This window comes from Condylura cristata, unplaced genomic scaffold (assembly GCF_000260355.1).
Source record: "Condylura cristata isolate star-nosed mole 26May11 unplaced genomic scaffold, ConCri1.0 scaffold00007, whole genome shotgun sequence".
NCBI lineage: Eukaryota > Metazoa > Chordata > Mammalia > Eulipotyphla > Talpidae > Condylura > Condylura cristata.
The window spans coordinates 6,727,483-6,742,357 of NW_004567108.1; the positions used below are offsets into that span (position 1 = coordinate 6,727,483).

The following is a 14,875-nucleotide window of genomic DNA, read 5'->3' on the forward strand; positions in this document are numbered from 1 at the left end:
TTCACTCCTCGTTCCTCTCGGTAACAGGTCTCTGTAGGTGAGGCATCCTGGTGTGACATGTGGCCATGGGGTCCACTCTGTGGCCATCAGAGGGCTGAGTGTGAATCCGGAGTAGCAGGTCCGCTGTGGCTTCTACCTGCTGAGCTTCATCTTCACAGCATGTGCCACGCTGTTCATTTCATGGCCTCCAGCTGAACACAAACACTTTGTGCTGTTCATTTCAGCGGTTGTTCTTCCCCTTCTCCTCCATCAGAAGTGGAGATGGTTCGTCAGTCCAGTGGCCTCCACACAAGTACAACCACATTTTATTGGTGGCTCTTTTCCAGGTGGCTCGCTTGAAACTTTTCAAAATGCGCTGAGTAGCTGTTTGGAACTTTTCTCTGCTGACTCCACTGGGCTCGGTATCAAATCTCTCCTAATCCACTAATGAACCTTTATTAAAGTGGGAGAAGTAGAACAAGGCTTTGGAATCATTACTAAAATAAAGTGGGAGCAGTGAAAAGATCAAAAGAGAACAATAATGAAGGAATGCTGGGTCTCTACACCTGCATTTACTCTCTTTAAACTAGCTCTTGAATAAATGTGAATGTTATTAGGGTATTTCAATGTTGTTTTCTTTTAACTTTGTTTTCTTTTCCAAGGCAGTTGTTATATAAAGAGACTCTCACCCAAGATCCCATCCTCCCTTTTATTCTTTCATGATTGATAGTTCAGGTTGAATACTTAGGAGGAGTTAAATGATGAAGTAAGCAATAAGATGCCAACCTTTTAGAGTTCTGAAAAAAATATCTTCTGGATCAAACAGTAATTCAGAAGCACCCACTGGCTATTATTGCCCACCTCTCCCTGACTCCTGGGCCGCCCACTCAAGGCCCCATGTGAGTGGACATGATGTGTCTACCTTGGCTCGTATGGAACGGAGGAGGGATTGTCATGTACCTTCCACCATTTCCACTCATCCATGAAGTCACAAATAGAGGGAGAGGGGACGTCCAGACCCACACTCCAGTGACCTAGGCCAGACTGTGCCCTGAAGTTTTCTGCCTTTCTGCCCAGTAACTCACCTCTCCTGTTGTTATTCAGCCACTCAATTGTTAAGCAAATGACCTCTTGTTAGACCCACAGGATATACTGGTAAATGTTTTAAAAGTCCTCCTCTCCAAGGAAATTAGATTCTGTCAAATAACTTGCTTCATGGGAGGAAGCCATACTAATTTCACTAAATTAAAAGAGAGGACCTTAATTAAGCATGATATTGTGATTTGTACTTGTTTTTGTCAGTTCCTGTTTCTTCATTAACTTCTTAAATAGGGAAAAATGTTCACTATACAATCTACAAATCTCTTCTCCAATTTAGCCATGGGTGTTTGATGTCTCTCTCTCTGTCTCTGTCTCCATAACATCTAGCTAGACATAGATTGACGTTATTCCTTTTGGATGAGCTGTAGTCTATTTATGAGAAGTTACTTATTAAACCACTGATTTGTTTTCTAATCATAATTTAAAATTACGATGTTGAATGCTTTTTTAAATAATAGTTTATTTTTACATATTTTTGTGCATTTTTCCATCTCAGTAGCAACCCCCTTGGGTTTCCCATCACCAAATCACCCTGTTTAATGCTTTTTAGAGTGCTTTTTTGTTGAAGTCTTTCATCTGTTTAGATCCTTCCCTGACCTGTTTGGGGGTGAGGGGAGATCTTGTGACAGTCACTTAATGTTTACTGTTAAGGGAGATACACTGAACAACTAGTATATGCTTAAGCTAATTTCCTCTGATTCCCTGTGACTTCCAGCCTGCTTGGACCCTCATGTTTGCTTTTTCTTTTCTTTTTTTTTAAAGATTTATTTATTTATTCATACAGAACTGGGGTACAGGCCAGAGATGCGGAGGGTGAGAGGCTTCCCAGAGACAGAGTGGGGAGCAGAACAGGCAGATCGACGAAGTACACTGCTGAGGGGAGCAGCGGGCGGGTCAGGAGAGGTCTGCCGCGCCATGTGGTCACCTCCGGGGCAGGCAGGAATCGAACTCATGCGGAAGTGGCTTAAGCTTCTCAGTGCTGTGCTTTAACCCGCTGTGCCACCAGGGAGGGCCTGCTTTTTCTTTTCTTACAGAGTCTGCAGTTCTGTTCTCTGTGGTCCTATCTTTGTTGTGCCTTTTTCCCTCCCACCCTTCCTTGGTACATACAAAGGAGAAGCTGTGGGCTACAGTCTTGGTAAACCCTGTGCTGTCCAACCCAAACATACACCTTTCATTAAAGCAGTCAAACTCGAGTGTAAAGGTATCTTAAAAGTAAAAGGCCAATCGGAAACCTCCCTTGCCCGCCTACTCCCACTATTACAGGTGCTCACTGCCAGCGGAAGCCAGACGTTGCAGGCAGCTCTGGAACCGGGGCTCCCCCCAGCAAGTGGGCATCAGCTCTATTCGAGTTTCACTTCACTTAAGTTACTTAATTTGGTGACTACAAAGTCCTGTGTGCACATTTTTATGAGCCCGGGGACAATTTACTGCCAAGCTTGTTTGAACTCTAAAGTATGCTTCCAGTTTCCGAAATCTACAATTTACCAAATAGGTGAGGAAATGGAGGTCATTGAATTCATTTCTTACCTATTTTAAGCTTCCCTTCTGAACAGTGACATCTCTAGCAGACGGCACGATGTGTTCTTTAGGTAGATTCATTAAGGGAGAGGAGAAGATGAAAGTGCTGGAAATGGCTAGCTGTGATGCTATTCTCTTTGCTTGTTTTTGATGCTAAAGGCTAAAAGTCTTCACTGGGGTAGTGGGAGGTGGCTAGAAAATTATCCTCCATTTCCCACTTTACTGTGTTGATAAAGACTCAAGCAGACATGTCAGAAAACTCTGCTTTGTGGAAAATAAGATAGCAACTAAAAGCATTGGCCTAAAACACTGAAAGTGAATTTAAAGAGCACTATGGGAAGGAAATCTATCAAACACCAACTGGGGCCATTGTTTTTCAAGATATTTCAGGGGTGACTCGGTGGCTTCATCTAACGAGCAGCATCCAGCAAGAAGAGCAAAAAGGTAAGAATGAATGGTCGACTATTGAGAGGAAGTTATGGCCTCAGATCAAATGTGGAGGGAAAAAAATGTCTCTCAGCTGTCTTCCTGAAAACTTGACTCAGTTGAGCCAAGTGCAGAGACAGAGTGTTGGTTTGAAAGCTAGAAGGGCCTGGAGCTTCTTCATACATAACAGAATTATCCTTGCTGAATAAGTCTACTTATGAGAGTTACATTCAGGAATATGCCTGAAGGAGTTCAGACAAAATATCACCTCTTCTTTTCCAAATTTTACCAATTTTTTTTCTTCTAAGGGGACAGGAATGGAAGAGCTTTCTGGCACTGATGAATCAATTACCTTGGATATCCCACATTCTGGGAGAAATGACTGCTGAGGTCCGAGCTCCTAGGGACTCCCGATTTGTGAATTGGGCAATTGATGTATCGAGACACCCCATGTTCTCAGGACCTGAGCAGGCTTTAACCTAAGTAAGGCATAGGGCCCAGAAGTCTATTCAGTTAGGGCCACAATCCCAGCTGAGTTTAGCTCTAGTTTCTGATGCAGGGGAAAGAGTGTTCTAGAAAGCTCTGCTCCAACAGTTGGTGTTTATTTTTTTTAAAGATTTTTTTTTTATTTACGCATATGGAAATTGGGGTACAGGCCGGAGGTGCAGGTAGTGGTGAGAGGATTCACCAGAGACAGAACGGGGAGCAGAACAGGCAGATCCACTGCTGAGGGGAACAGTGGGGAGACAGGAGAGGTCTGCTCTGCCATGTGGGTCAGCTTCCTGGCCCAGGATCAAACTCATGTTACAGTGGCTGCAGACAGCTTCATAGTGCTGCACTTTAACCTTTTGTGCCATCGGGGAGGGCCTGAGTTTTAATTCCTTAATGTTCATGATTTTCATCAACCTGATTTTCCAAAATGATTAGTAGAAACTATTTAGACAGAAATGATTTGTGTATTGGAAGGGAGGGGAAGATGGAGAACTATATCCATTTTCAGAGCCAGGCTTGCAGTGAAGAAGGGATGATGGTATAATTCCAGGGGGAAGGGTTGGTAGTTTTCGAGAGGAGAAAGGAAGAGAGGAGAGCAGGCTTGGTCTGTGAAAAAGTACTCTGAGAATTCGCGCTGTTTCACAGGGATCTGCAACATCCAGGCAAAATCCAGAAGCCCACAGCTGGAATAAATAAATAAATAAATAAATAAATAAATATCCTTTCTCTGGAGGAGAGGAGTTGGAATGAACCTGAAGATATTGAACTGTTTGAAGTCACTGTAGGAGAACCCATGATTGCCAACAAAATCTACCTTTCCCCCTTTTCTTTGTTCATTGTTTTTTTGATGTTGAAAACAGTAGATATTCATTCCACAACATGTTATTGTATAGCTATTATGTGTCTGCCATTGTGGGAAGTGCTGTTGATACTCAGATAAAAGGGTTGGTCTCTGCTCACGAGCAGATATGGTACAAGCGAAATAAAGGGGGTGGGCAGCTGATACCAGTTGAGAAAGGAGGTTTCCGTGGGGTGATGTACAGAATTCGGAGCTCAGTTATCATGGGGGTGGGAGGAGAAGGTGGCATAATTCTTTTGAAATAGAGCACATGGGCATGTTATTTCTAAATACCAGTACGCTGGAAGTCAAACAAGACTTCCCAATTTCAGGTCCTTTAACATTAGATGAAGTGTTCTTTGTGAGTGAGCAGTGGGTTTGCAGACTATTATTACTCTGATGAATAAGAGATGGATGACATGGGCCACCAACTCCCTGTTTGAAACCATTGAGCCATTGCCATCGATTACACAGTTGATTCCCAAGGCTATTTCTTGTGCTTCCACACCTCGAGGCCAGTTTTTGCCACATCTGTTTTCTGATGATTACTATAAAGGTTGGGGTGTTGTATTTGGTATTCTGACTCAAATTGAACACAAAAATATATGCTTCTCTATAAAATTGTTTATATAGGATTGGACTTGGGAGAACCAGGGGTTAATAATAAATATTAAAAGTGTTATAGTGACCTTGAACAAGTTGATTCCTCCAGCAACCAAATTTTTATGGTTGGAAGATAATGCTCCACGAATCAGCATTTCTGCTTGTCTTGATCTGAGAAATGGATCACCCTTCATTCTGCACTGTCTCATCACGGGCATGTTAGGACAGAACAGGAAGTGAGGTCAGGCAGCTTATGGCTCATTAGAAAGGACTTGGCCTCTGTAAATTGAGGGATCTCTGCTATCCCCCACCCAGGCAGATGTCACTTGGCCCACTGGCATATTTTAAAAAATGGAGCCTGGGGAATTGATACTCTGGCCACTGCTCTGGCTGTGACTACCGAACTGTTCTTTGTCTCTTTTCAGGGGTCTAAGTTCTCCAACTAGTAGCCATGAGGCTTTGCCAGCTAATTTGTAACTTGCAAGGAAGGTGAAATCTCAGATCTTCCATAGTTCTTGACAATTACCATGCGTCTGATTCTTACCCAACCTACAGACTCGACATTAGCTGTAAAATACAAATTGGTTCAATTTTTCCAGCATTAATGGGGTAAAACTAAGTTGTAGACTGAATAACAAAAGGAAAAATTGTAGCATTCAACTTCTTGTGAGTTCAAAGGGATGTTCGCCTGTGATTCTTCATGTTATTATAGATCATAATTTGAAAAGTGTTTCTGAGAAATCCTGGAGTATAAAAAAACATTCAAAAGAATGATTTTGTGGAAATATGAAAGCTGACAGTTATTCACAGATGATTTATTTTCAGTACACTTTACCTTACCTAAGTACTTTAAATAAACGATTTATTTTTGACTTTGTAGTCAATTTATGGAGGCATTGTTTATGTGTAATAGAATGCATCCTTTAAAATGCATAGAGTTATGAGTATTGGCAGTTAAACCTATAATACCAACATCATAAGTGAGAATACATTTTCATCACCCCCGAAGGAATCCTATACCCCTTTGAATCTAAAAGTATTTTCGTGATAGGTAAAACATCTTTACACTGGGACACTTCAGGAATAATTCCTGCTGAGGTTGTTTTGTTAGCTTCCAATTTTATTTCCTTTTGCAGTCATATTAAGCATTAATATTAGACTTTTCCCCACAAGTCTGTGCTTTGATTTATGTTTGCTGTTTTAGAGTTCCTCTGTCTGGTCTTCCTCCTCCTCCATAACCCTTGGAGCAGAAAGATGAATAATATACTCATGACCTCATATAAATGGGATAAGTAGTGGGAATTAGAAACATATAAAGATTGTCTTACAGAAAAAAAATCACATACAGGAAAAGATGACAGGTATTAGCATACTAGAATGTACAAACTAATCATTGAAGCAATGAAAAATGATATTTGTATAATCAAGCGATGAGTTATATATAAAATGTCTACTTACATGTTCATATTAATTATGATGTTGGATTTTAGAGTTTTTCCTTCTCTCAATGATTGATATGTTTTCCGGGGAAGCCTTTTTCAAGCATTTTTCATCTGACTCTGTACTTTTGACTCTCAAAAATCCAAGGATGAATTTTGAAGAGTGCATGTGTGTGGGCAGTATTAAATCAATCACATGGGTCATTTTGTCTTGAAATCTTTCAAGGACTGCAACGAGAACAAAACTCACAAAGCAACTTCCTCATAGTGATAGCTAGACACAAAGGACAAGCCACTGGCTGCATGTTCCTGTCCCAAACATGAAACAGAGCTGAAGCAATGAATTGAGAAAACATTGTTCCATTTGTCAAATGACTTCTGATGTATCAAACAAGTTATTTTCTCGCTTCTCTCATCCATTCGGAAGGCAAACATTATTTCAAAACATTTGGATGAAGATCAATTATTTGTCTGCATTTGTTAAAAAGGGAGAAACATTTCAGAGTCAGGAAAACAATAAAATCGAAAGCCCAAAGTCAGTTGTCAAGGAAGTTTACACCGTTCCCCTCTCAACCTGCTACCTCTCATTGGAAGGAGAAAATACAAAGCAACTCTAACATGTAAAGTAATGCCGGTCGCTCTGATTAGCCTGCATTCTCTCTCTCTCTCTCCTCTTGGGCCTCTGGAAGTGCTCAGGTAGGCACACTTCAAGACCAGTGACCCATGCCCAGCTGTCTGCCTGCATTTCCCAAGCCATTTTCACAGTCACGCCCATCTTTTGTTATGAAGTGGGTGATCAAAGTGAAGTCGAGAAAAACTTTAATCAACTTGCCACCTACCCTTCAGCATTAAGTGTGGAGCAATTGCTGTGCCTTTTTCAAAAATCACATACTACAAAAAGTTACCAATAATCAGAATTTCAGGAGTGAGATTCTCAGGGGGCCTGCTCTACTCACAGACATCTATCATAACCTTTCTTGGAGAATATTATTACATGGCTCATGACTTCCTAGATATCAGATGTGGTGAAACAGCAATATAAGATAAAATAAAAATAATTGACTTAATGGGGCAGCTGGTGGGTTTTGGTTTTAAGAACGGGTCAACTTTTGAGGTACCCCATGCTTGGAGTGGGGATCTTTTTGAGAATCACCCTTGCTAATTTGCATTATAGATCACTGTTTGGTCCCAACTTCAGTGACTGCCCGCAAGACAGTAGGCAGAAAGGCGGAGCAAGCAGATGTATTGCTCCAGGGCAGCAGCTGAGACGGAGCCCCTAGAGTGGGGTCTGCAGCTACTGCCAACTCAATAAGGTGGAAGGGTCTCCTACATAGGTCCTAAGCTCAGATTTCAAAGGGGTGACTCATCACTGTGTCCTTGATGTGAGGCCCAGTTCATTATCACCTTCAGCTAGTCCCATCCTGGATGCAAGGTCAGCTTATTACCACCTTATCAAGCTTGGCTGCAAGGCTCAATTCATTACCACCCTAATTCAGTTCTTGTCAGTAACTCTTTGGTCACTCCCAACAATTACACCCTATGATGCAGCAATTCCGCTCTTATGTATCAGCCCAAGACTGCTAATTAGAAGGGCTCCACGCACATCTGTGATCATTGAGGCACTATTTACAAGTCACATTTGGAAACAATGAGAGGAGAGGGTTAAGAAGATGTGGTGTATATGTCTACCCGGCGAAATCTTACTTGGCTATAAAAAAAAAATATGGTGCTGTCTCGCCACTTGCAACAGCATGAATGGTCCTGGAAGGCATGATGCTGAGAGAAATAAGTCAGGAAAGAAAGACAAACACTTGATGATGTCACTCATATGTAGAAAATGAAGAAACTAAGACTAAACTAAAACACAAGTCTTAGAAATCTGACTGCAGAAATGAAACCATCAGAGGGTGGGACTGAGGAGAAGGGAAGGGAGGGGGCTAGCAGGCTATCGAGGAGGATTTTGGATTCTTTGGTGGGGTGTGATGTGGTAACATATGTGCAATGAGGCATGAACTTATACCCCTAAATCATATACAGTGTCGTAAAGCAACTTTCCTATATAGAAAAGATAACATTAAAGTAAAAGGTGTGAGTTCTCCAAACCTCAGTCCTTAGCAATGAAAGTTGGAGCATTTGCTAGTTAATTTATTCATCAGTTCATTCATTGATAAATGCTAACTAAATATCTGCCACATTTCACAGTGTTTCATATAGCATAAATCATCTTTGGTTGCTAACTTTGACTTTACAGTGAAGAGTCAACTCTTTAATATGAATTAAAAATAGTGAATGTTGAGGTAAATTCAACCTCAACATAGACGACAATGGAGGGATGTAAGAGAGGATCATACAACCCTGAGGTGATGGCTTGTCATTAAAATATTTAAGTGAGTTTGTGGTCACTGATAATGGCCAAGTGGACAGTTCGCATGAAGTTAATTAATTAATTAATTTATGCATACCAGAGCTGGGGAGTAAGCCACAGGTATAGAGGTAGGAGATGGGTGAGAGGATTCACCTGAGCCACAGTAGGTTGCAGAACAGGCAGATCTACTGAAATACACTGCTGAGGGGAGCCGTGGGTGAGACAGGAGCGGTCTGCTGTGCCCTGAGGGTCAGCTCCTGGCCAGGGATTGAACTCATGCTGCAGTGGCTGTGGACAGCTTCATAGTGCTGAGACTTAACCCCTTGTGCCACCAGAAGGACCTAAAAGTTGTGATTGATGGTATGGTGATGTAAATGTTGGTTAAAACCCCTTAACTGGATGAAAATAAATTAATTTGGTAGCTTACTAGACACCTACTATTTGGGACAATTTTAGTAGGTAATAGAATTCTAAAAATTCCAGACTAACGACTGTTTTTTTGAGGGGAAGGGGTGGACACTGACTCAAGTTGCTAGACAGAAATAAAGTCTAAAGTTTCTCCTCCTCTCCTATTTGTGACTTGTGGTTTGTTGGGCTGGCTATTGTGTTCTTTCAAAAGACTATTTTCGTTTTGTTCTGTTCTAAACACAATGTGAGGACGTGTTTGGGTGTGCAAGGAAACACAGCATGGGGTAAATGTGGGTAGGAGAGAATAAGCAAAGATTCAGAAATGCTCTCGAAATTGCAGCAGTGATTATTTTGAGTAGAAAATGAGTTTAAGTTTCAAATTATTCCCAGGGACAAGAAGATTTTTTTTTTTCTTGACCAGACTAGATACAGTCATGTAAAATAATTCTTGAAAGGACTCAAGACAAGACTTTAGAAATAGAAGACTGTTACTTTTTTGATTTAATTTAATTTAATTTTGGTGATTAATCCCATTGTAGCACCCAGGGAATAAAGAGGCAGTATTAATAACAGCAAGGACTATAGGCAAAGCAAAGAGAAAGTTTCCAGAAAGTGATGGGAGGGGAGGATTCTAGAGTTGCCCTTGGTACAGAGAGCCACTAACTTTGTCTCTTTCTCCTAAATTAATGATCAGAGCTATATGCATTATAAATTTCAGTGTCCAACCTGACCCCATATACCCAAGCCAGGTCAGTAAAGCACAATTTTTGTTTTGACAGGTGATTCCCTGTCTAACTGCTATCCTTTCTGGGCGTGGAGAAGAGGAAAAGAGAAACAAAATAGATAGAAGTGGAAGACGAAATGTTAAGAAGTCTCTCTTTATTCTTTGCGTTGCGAATGTCCTTAATCATTCATAACTGTACAAATCCACTCCCGATTTCTAGGAACCAGTGAATGCTAAAATCATGCCAAGAATGAGCTCTGCTGACAGAAACAATTCATGTTATATGAATAGCTGAAACAGGAAAATTGAGCTGTAACTTGACAAAGTGAAAAGCAGGCTTACATAAGAAGTTACAAGAGGGAGTCGCCTTTCATTACACCAAATACACCCCATTTTCTTCATCATTATTTTACAGAGGAAATGGAAGTATGGAATGATAAGAACCTCCTTGCTGCAATGTGAGGGTCAGACTCAAGCTCCAGTGCCATCTAGGTGGAAATAAAATTTGTTTTTTTAACTATCCCAATGATTCCTGAATTTATCTGGGTAGGAATGTCTTTGGGAACCTTAAAATGCCAATGCCGTGGTTCTAATGACACAGATTTTTCTTTTCTAACTGATCTTTATTGTAGCCTGGCTACTGAGATTTTTAAAAGTTCCCCAGAAATTTCAAATGTTCAGCTAAGGTAGAAAGCCAATGTGTTATGCCACATTTCCTGTGATACTAAATCCTGCAAGCAGGTCAAGTTCATACTCATTTAACTTTTTTCTTTACAGAATGGAAAAAATGCTTTATGTATTCATTATTGTCATGTCTTCATGATTAACAATGAAAGAAACTTCTTGACTATTTTTTTTTTAAAGATTCATTTTATTTATTTATTTTACAAGAACTGGGGTCTAGGCCAGAGGTGCGAGGGAAGATGGTGAGAGGATTCCCCAGAGACAGAGTGGGGAGCAGAACAGTCAGGTCCACTGAAATCCACTGCTGAGGGGAGCAGCAGGGAGACAGGAGAGTTCCGCTGCACCATGTGGGTCAGCTCCCTGTCTGGGGATTGATCTTGTGCTTCACAGTGCTGAGACTTAAACCTTTGCACCACCAGGGAGCCCTTTGACTATTTTTTTTTTTTAAAGATTTATTTATCTATTCATACAGAACTGGGGTACAGGCCAGAGATACGGAGGGTGAGAGGATTCACCAGAGACAGAGCGGGAAGCAGAACAGGCAGATCGATGAAGTACACTGCTGAGGGGAGCAGCGGGCGGGTCAGGAGAGGTCTGCCACGCCATGTGGTCACCTCCGGGGCAGGCGGGGATCGAACTCATGCGGAAGTGGCTTTAGTTTCTCAGTGCAGTGCTTTAACCCGCTGCGCCACCAGGGAGGGCCCCCTTTGACTATTTTAAACTAGCTTTGTACAGGCCAGCCCATTATAAGGGGTCTGATGGCTGTTATCCACGCGAGCAATGCTGTTTCTGCATGTGCCTGGTTATTGAAATGCACCTCTAACCAGAACTCTCTACAAATGGACTTGCTTTGTGTTTAGAAACAGGCACATTTCCAAAAGCTACTGGAATCCTTTTTAATTTTGTTCATCAATATAGATTAAAATAAAAAGCCAATACCAGTAACTAGAATAAAAGCTTAGTCTCCCGTGGGAAGTCACTCGATGTCTTTTGACCAATCCTCGGCAGTTTTTATGGGTGTTGATCTTGTCAAAAGGAGCAGCACCCTGTGGAAGAATGGGATTTCGATGCAGAGCCCACGAACCTAGGTGCAGACCTTATTCTGATTCGTGTTACCTGGGTCTCTCAACTGCAAAATTTAGCAGCAAGGGCCTTTGTACCCTAAACTTTTATGACTATCAAATTAATTTCCTGTTCAAAATACCCATTTTTTGGGGGGGGGGGAGGTGTTTACAGTCAAGAGAGAAGAGCAATTGCTAAAATAAGGATAGATGCAAATATCAAAAGTGAAGCAATCATTTGCACGTTTCTAATTGCATCTATTTCAGTGAATAACGTCACACACAGACCCATAGAGATCCAGTGGGCTCTGGTGGAAGTTCAGTTCACCAGAGAAAACTGCAGTTTGCTGTGGTTTGATATAGACAGAAGAAATGAACAGTGGTAAAACTTACTAAATAGCCCGTAAGTTGCATCTAACTCTTTGTGTCAGGAGGACCCAGACATCTTTGTTGGGAAATCTCGTGACCCCATTCTATGTTTTCATCCAGGAAGTGATGCTGGCGCCAATAATTGCCCACATTTGAGCACTTTTTCTCCAGAATGGTACTGCTGTGGTTTACTGTAGTAAGGGTTGCTATGGTTAAAAAAAAAGGGGGGGGCAGCTAAGCCCCCCAACAAAGACAGTTTGCTGGCTGGCCATTGCTTAGGGCTTAGGAGCAATAGATGAAACAATCATGGGGTGTTTGTGAGCAGTTCCACTTTGATCTGTGGATCATTCTCAGGCTGAGCACTAAGCTGTTCTGACTGGTGGTGAAATCTCTGGCAACTGCTGAGAGCAACCATGAGCTTGGTGCCCTGCCTGTCGCCTGTGATGAATGCAAATGTAAAATTATCTGTACTGATGGGTGTTTGTTTTGCTATTGATTGGCCTGTGAATTTGGTTTTGTCCATCGGCATCTTGGTATATGTATGCAGGAGTATCTGGACGGGTTTGCTGTGTGGAGTCAGGAGCTGACGTTTTCCCTCCACTTATACAGAGGCACAGGGTTATTTGCAGTTTAGCAGCGACTTTAATGCAGACTATAAGCATGTTGGTGCTCAACGATGAACACCCGAAACTTCCATAAGCCAAGATGCGTGACTGCACTTGGCCTCAGCTGGAGAAGCACAGGATACACTATTCTTCTCACATTTTTAAGTCAGTCTCATCTTTTTGCCACTATACGGACCATATTTGGTAGCTTTTATCATGAGCTGTTTTCTCTGTCATTTTTGTAGGTCGTAGTAAAGATGTTTGTCCTGCTTGTTATTCTACTTGATCTAGCTTGTGCGTTGGTTTTGAAGTCTCCGGTATACATTCTGCATTGCAATTCACAGCAGCACTATTGAACTTTTGGGAGGAGGTTTTTCCACCCAGCTGGCTTTTGTTAATTTGCATATTAACATACAAATCTACATGATGACATTTTCCTCAATAATTTTAGATAAGAAATTAGCATGAAAAAAGTAATTTAAATTTTCCTAGTCTTGTTGAAAAACTTGGGGTTGAATTCCAGTTTAGCTTCAACCAGTGCTGAGTTGCCATTTTTGGGGTTTTTTTTGGTTGTTAATTGAAATATAACTTATTTGATAGTAGAATTGAAAGGAAAGTTATTGTAGAAGACAGAAGTAGAGAGGCTGGCATTTACCATACAGATGAAATAAATATCCCCAGGGCTAATTTACTACCTGCCTTCAGCCACAAGAACCAGCAGGCTGACTCCAGTCAGCTGGCTCACCTTCTACCCTGAGCTATCTGACCACACGGCTTGCCCTGGCGTCCTTGAGCCTGCTAGTTGGTTAACCTTGAGCCTGCTCGTAGGGCAGGGAAGACCTGCAGAATAATCACTCAAGTTATTATTTGCAGAATAACTTGCAAATCTTGAAGGCTGAAAATGCAGCTCTTATAGGCATGCATTATTTTGACATTACTGCTGAAGTCCCTCTCAGAGACCATGCAGCCCATAGAATGCTCAGAGGCCCACCTGGCCTGGACCCTGACGAACAGGACCCTGTATCTCTCCTCATGTGGGTGGAGCCGACTGGGTGGACCACCACACCCCAGGGGACCGTATGTCCACTGGGAGCCAGGGGGGCAGGGCGGGGCGGGCCCACGAGGTTGAGAGGGTGGGTTAATCCCATCAGCTGAGCACTATATAAGGGCCTGCCAGCACTGCCACAAGGCACACAGACCCCACCTCTGAGCTTTGACTTGGCGGGAGGGAGCTGAAGCGAGATCTCTGACCCACAGACCACCCATCAGCCAGTCGTGGGTTACTCGTAATTTGCGGACTTTGGGTGTGCTTACACTTACAGTGGTAACTCGTCTCCAAACACAAGTGACTGGGCGTGGTGGAGGAGCTCACTTGTGTTTGTGTGTTTTGGCGTGAGGCCATTTGGACCTGGCAGCAAATCTGACCCTCAGGTCTGTCCACCTTCCCGCTGCACTAGGATGCCTAATGCCCGCAGGTCGCCAGCAGAGGAAGACGGTGTCATAGGTGTGCCCAGCACCAGGCCTGCTGCCTCGGCTGCTGCCACGTGCCTGGGCACCGGAGAGGGCATCTCGGGACGCCAGTGGCGAGGGCCTGGTGTCTCAGCGCTCAGGACTGGGGAAGCAGGTGACTCCCCTTCCTGTCCTCCTATAGCCAAAAGGCTGAAGAGGGATGGCAGGCCGGAGAAGCAACCCGTGAACACTGACGAGGACGAGATGGACAGGATGAAGGTGCTGGTGGCAGCCCTGAGCCCGGAGCAGCTGAGCCGCTATGAGCTGTACCGCAGGTCGGCCTTGCCCAGGGAGGCCGTGAAGAGGCTGATGGAGGGCGCCTGCGGCTCCCGGGTGGCCCAGAACACGGTCATTGCCATGGCGGGCATCACCAAGGTCTTCGTCGGGGAGGTGGTAGAGGCGGCGCTGGACGTGTGTGAGAAGTGGGGGGAGCAGCCCCCCCTGAAGCCCAAGCACCTGAGGGAGGCTGTGCGCAGGTTGCGTGCCAAGGGCCAGTTGCCCAGAACCAACTTCAAGAAGGTGCTATTCTTCTAGTTCCTTCCATCAGAGCTCTGCTGCCCAGCACACCAGGGAACGCCTGCCTTCTGGTCCCTGAAACTGGGCAGATTTCTGGGTTGTCTCTGTTGTCGTTATTGTTGATTCAGAATTTCCACTTCTTTCCCCAAACTCCAAAGGGGGCTGGGAGTGGGACCGTGCCCCTTGATTCCTGTTGACCTTGAGTCTGCATGGTCACCTCTAAGGGCATCATGTTGAG

General features: G+C 43.2%; 1 pseudogene; it reads left to right on the forward strand.

Moving 5' to 3' along the window:
- The first annotated feature begins 14,070 nt into the window (after positions 1-14,070).
- Positions 14,071-14,655, forward strand: LOC101634532 (annotated as a pseudogene).
- The last annotated feature ends 220 nt before the right edge of the window (positions 14,656-14,875 follow it).